General features: G+C 40.7%; 1 long non-coding RNA gene across 1 annotated transcript; it reads left to right on the forward strand.

Moving 5' to 3' along the window:
* The first annotated feature begins 3659 nt into the window (after positions 1-3659).
* Positions 3660-4927, forward strand: LOC308588347. The gene is made up of 3 exons (XR_014008627.1): positions 3660-3731; positions 4489-4611; positions 4842-4927. It is a non-coding gene; the product is annotated as an uncharacterized lncRNA (long non-coding RNA).
* The last annotated feature ends 745 nt before the right edge of the window (positions 4928-5672 follow it).

Below are 5672 nucleotides of genomic sequence, written 5' to 3' on the forward strand. Positions count from 1 at the left end.
AAAAGTCCTCTGCCAGAAACCTGGGAGGCCTGCTGCCCATCAAGGGTGGTGGTCCTAGCCTGGGCAGGCCAATGGTCTGACTCCGTAAAAGGCAGCTTCATGTGTTAATGGTACTTTCCAGAACATTGAGTCGCCACACCACACAGCTTGCAAAGAACATTAATCCACAAGGATTTTCTTCATAAAGATGTGTGTGTGTGTGTACACAAGAGCAAGACTGTGAGTGTATAGGTGTGCAATGCACATGAAAATGTGGTTTTGGTTTTTTAATGCACTTCTTTTTTATGTGTCTCCCTTTCCTAATTTTTATTCATGAGAAGCGGGGAGGAGGAGTAACAGAGATTGCATAAGGCAGGCACTGAATCTTCATGAAAATGTGCAGGGCAATTTTTAGTTGCCACATCTGACTTGCAGTGTTTATGATCCATTTTTGTTCTGCCACATAAACGTTCCCTCATTAGCATTTGTGTGCAGAGCACTGGAGATAGAACGTGGCTGATTAGGTTCGAAGCAGATGTGTTTCCCCTAGAGAGGAGAGGATGATAAATCTTATGGCTCTTTCTGTTATTTAAAGTTGATATTAGATCCAAAATTAAATTGGAGAATCAAATACTTGACTTGTTCTGCATACACTCTGTCTAATCCTTTCTACATATGATTCTTCTAATTATCTGCATTTACACATTCAAAGGCAATTAGCCCTGAAATTGCTAGAAGGGCAGAGAAAGAAGTGCCTTTCTCTAAGAAGTGCGAAGAACCTGCTCTCTCTCAGCTGAAGCTGGAATTTAATAAACTGAAGTCTAATGCACAGCAAAATGGTGCATAAGACTGTCGCTGGGTGCATGAGTAGACCTCTATGCATCTGGGTGTCTTGGCAACATTAGAAAAATGCTTGAATAATGTGTATTGCCAGGAGTTCACAACACGAGCCCTGTTTCTCTGAGATCTTGCTAAAGTATGGTACACAGGTAACAGCCAGCATGCAGACTCTGCTATAGTTGTTTCTCATGGTGACACCTCTGCATGTACTGTATAAGAACACAGGACAAGGCCCATGTAGTCTAGCATCCTGTTCTGACAGTGGCCAACCAGATGCCTATGGAAAGCCCTGAGCACAAACATCATTCTCCCCACTTGTGATTCCCAGCAACCAGTGAAGGTAGGGCAGTGGAGGTAGAACATAGCCAGCCATGGCTAGTGGCCATTGATAGGACTATCCTTCATGGATTTGTTCAATCCTCTTTCCGAGCCATTCAAATTGGTGCCCATCATTGCATCTTGTGGGACCAAGATGTGAACAGGTATCAGGAGACTTTTCTCAGTAACACTGCCAACTTCCAGTCAAAGACTTAAACAAATGACTTGCTGCTCAGAGTCAGCTACCATGGGGAGCACATGGTAGGTGTGTCAATGAAAATGCTACATATACACTTTGGCTGTCATACCTGGAAGCAGGCAGTGCTGGTGGGCAACGATTGCAGATGACTCTGAAAACTGACAGGCAATGGCCGATGAATGAAATCTCTATCACATAACCAAACCCTGCCTGAATTGTCCTTCAGAAGTCAAAGGCTAAGGACTACAAAACTGGAGTCAGGGTTGCAACCTCAGTGTCTAGGCTGGCCATTGAGTTTCAAGGTTTGTTTTGTTAGTCTAAATAAAACCCAGCCTAGTCTGGTGTGGTGTGGGCCTTGTCTATTGTTTCAACATTTGTCAGAAACCTTCTGTCGTTAGAAGCCCAACCTTTTAACATCCAAAACCAAAGTTCTAGAATGGTGATCTGGAACTCTAAGAGAATGGTTCCTAAATGATGAAAAATACTGTACTCCCTCCCTTTAGTATCAATCCACAGTAAGTAGCGATATCATAGAATCATAGAATAGAATCATAGAATCATAGAGTTGGAATAGACCACAAGGGCCATCGAGTCCAACCCCCTGCCAAGCAGGAAACACCATCAGAGCACTCCTGACATATGGTTGTCAAGCCTCTGCTTAAAGACCTCCAAAGTAGGAGACTCCACCACACTCCTTGGCAGCAAATTCCACTGTCAAACAGCTCTTACTGTCAGGAAGTTCTTCCTAATGTTTAGGTGGAATCTTCTTTCTTGTAGTTTGGATCCATTGCTCCGTGTCCGCTTCTCTGGAGCAGCAGAAAACAACCTTTCTCCCTCCTCTATGTGACATCCTTTTATATATTTGAACATGGCTATCATATCACCCCTTAACCTCCTCTTCTCCAGGCTAAACATGCCCAGCTCCCTTAGCCGTTCCTCATAAGGCATCGTTTCCAGGCCTTTGACCATTTTGGTTGCCCTCCTCTGGACACGTTCCAGTTTGTCAGTGTCCTTCTTGAATTGTGGTGCCCAGAACTGGACACAGTACTCCAGGTGAGGTCTGACCAGAGCAGAATACAGTGGCACTATTACTTCCCTTGATCTAGATGCTATACTGGGCTATATATTGATGCAGCCCAGAATTGCATTGGCTTTTTTAGCTGCCGCGTCACACTGTTGGCTCATGTCAAGTGTGTGGTCAACCAAGACTCCTAGATCCTTTTCACATGTACCTCTCTCAAGCCAGGTGTCACCCATCTTGTATTTGTGCCTCTCATTTTTTTTTGCCCAAGTGCAATACTTTACATTTCTCCCTGTTAAAATTCATCTTGTTTGTTTTTGCCCAGTTCTCTAATCTGTCAAGGTCGTTTTGAAGTGTGATCCTGTCCTCTGGGGTGTTAGCCACCCCTCCCAGTTTGGTGTCATCTGCAAATTTGATCAGGATGCCCTTGAGTCCATCATCCAAGTCGTTGATAAAGATGTTGAATAAGACCGGGTCCAAGACAGAACCCTGTGGCACCCCACTAGTCACTCTTCTCCAGGATGAAGAGGAACCATTGATGAGCACCCTTTGGGTTCGGTCAGTCAGCCAGTTACAAATCCACTGAGTGGTAGCATAGTCAAGACTGCATTTTACCAGCTTCTTTACAAGAATATCATGGGGCACCTTGTCAAATGCCTTGCTGAAATCAAGGTAGGCTACATCCACTGCGTTCCCTTCATCTACCAGGCTTGTAATTCTGTCAAAAAACAAGATCAGGTTAGTCTGACATGACTTATTTTTCAGAAATCCATGCTGACTATTGGTGATCACAGCATTCCTTTCTAGGTGCTCACAGACTGTTTGGTTAATGATCTGCTCCAGAATCTTCCCTGGTATTGATGTCAGACTGACTGGGCGGTAATTATTTGGGTCCTCTCAAATAATATACCGGTATCTGGGCTACTGAAAGGCTCCCAAGAGGTAGAACAATCTTCTTATTTGAGTGTCTCAAAGACATCAAGCTCTTTTTTTCAGCATGAGCTTGCCCGCTTCCAGAGTACTATGGGTTTTTCTGGTTATTCTAGGGATCATTTCTCTGTAATCTAGAATTTTACATCAAACATTCAGTTGACACCTCTGTTCTTCCATTGTGAAGAAAGACCCTTGTTTTGGTGAATCCCCCCACTTGAGTAGTGCATATCCAAATAAACCGATTATAGTCAAAGCTCACTTTATTGGCTTCTCAAAGAGTTACAAACAGGAATATGTTAGAAAACCTACACAGAATTGTATCTTATGTTGAAAACTTTCAATAAAACTATTTTTAAAAAAAGAAAGAAAAAAGAAAACCTGCACAGAATTTAGTGAGGTGTGACTTCTATATGGACAAGGAATCCAATTTTTGGAAGCTATGTATGTAAGTAGTCAACAATAACAAGCAACAAACTGACAAATGTTCGTTTATGGTAATACTAACAGCAAATCAGATTTGTAGGTCTTTGACATTGCAATTCATTTTTGATGTCACATCTGGGTCATTCCAAGAATTCTAATGTATTCATTTTTCTTTTTGAAACAGAAAATAGGCTTGGTAGCATATGAAACCCAAGCAGTGCCTTCCACAATTATGATAGCAAATAATATTAACAGCAAAGCATAAAGACATTCTATAAAACATGTCTTGAACCGGGGTCCAACTAATGTGTATATAACCTGCTTTATAGAACCATAGCTTTAGTAGACTAAGTGCTTAATTGTTATTGATTGGCTCTGCCCACTGTTCCAATATCCATCATTATTGAAATCATCTCCATTCCCCTCATTAAGTATGCATCTGTTTCCATGGGAATGGATTTCTAAATAAGAAGTGCCATTTAAATCTTATTGGCTTCCCTGGTTGTACAGGCACTCTGCAGTGTGGTTGCCCAATCTGTCATTGTTAATCAACTCTCATCTCTTAACACTGGCTGGAGTTATCAATGAGGTGAGGATTAATATTCTGGGCGAAACAGATGATAAATCATTTGTACATAATTAGTGTACAGCAAGGTTACAGCTGACATGAATTTTTATCTTAATTATGATAGAAATTTGTTCCATTAATTTAATTTAGTTTGCATGAGTGGTTCAACACCTAACAAAGTTAATCTTACACCTGTCATTACAACAGTAAGGGAAGTCTCATTCTCAAGCTGTGGGCATCAAAAACTCCGCCACAGAGGCATGACGATCGTTTGGATTTGAAAACAGACCATTATCTTCAGAAAACACAGGAAAGCATTATTTAAATATGGTCTGTATAAAGAGTGCTCACTTCCTCCCACCCACCCCTTACCACTATGTGAAATGTGAGGGGCATGGGTCACACACAGTCCTGCATTTCTCTCTGTTTAGTTCTGTACCCCATCTAAAAATGTATTTGCCAGCATGGCATGATTTTTTTTAAAAAAAAAAATCTATAAATGCATTTCATCTGAAGGGCATTTGACATGGAATGATGGATAAACCCCTATTTGTTTTTAGGACAGTGAATGAAGAAAGGCATGCTGCTAAGTTCCCAAGCCACCTTTCTGTATGGGAAAGAATAACTCATAACTTGATCGTCTCCACAAATGGTAATTATTCAACCATTCCCAAAGGGTTTGGCATACCAAATGAACCTAAATCCTGTACTAATTATCCAAGCAATTATGAAACTGGATAAATCATATGTGATGGATAGATTAGGTGGCACTGTTTGGCTTGTAAGATGGGGAGTTATTTATTGATTTTCCTAATAATTAACCAAGACTATGCATGAACTATTTGTGGCACATCTTGTAAAACTGTTTACCTTTATAGATTTGTTGATTGGGGTTATTTCTCCTTGGCACGGTTGTGTGTGTGTTTGTGTGTTTTAAGAAATCCAATCTAGTAGCCTTCCTTATACCTAATGAATTGAAACTGGACTTGGGAGAAAATAAATTGAGAAAGTGTGTTCTCCTCTAGCAAAAAGTAAAAAAGAAAGAAAAGAAACGTATTTGCAATACTCAGGCTGTTTCACATTTGATAGTACAGAAATAATCCTGGAGAAAGTAGCTTTAATTGAATCAGTAATCAGATTAATGTTTTGTGATATTAGTTCACAATTATTACTCCCCGATAGGGTCAAGAAGTATATAGTTGGCTATTCACAAAGAAATGACTGATTTAAAAACAAAGACCTCTAATGGAATTCAATAGTGCTTTTTCAGTCATTCCGCTTGGCATCTCTATTACCTGAAATGATTCACAGTCCATTATGGGAGCCTCCATGCTAATAGAATGTCTATCTTCTGTAATACAGACACATCAGGGCACTAACGGAGAACCTGT

This window comes from Podarcis bocagei (genome assembly GCF_964188305.1).
Source record: "Podarcis bocagei genome assembly, chromosome: 1".
NCBI lineage: Eukaryota > Metazoa > Chordata > Lepidosauria > Squamata > Lacertidae > Podarcis > Podarcis bocagei.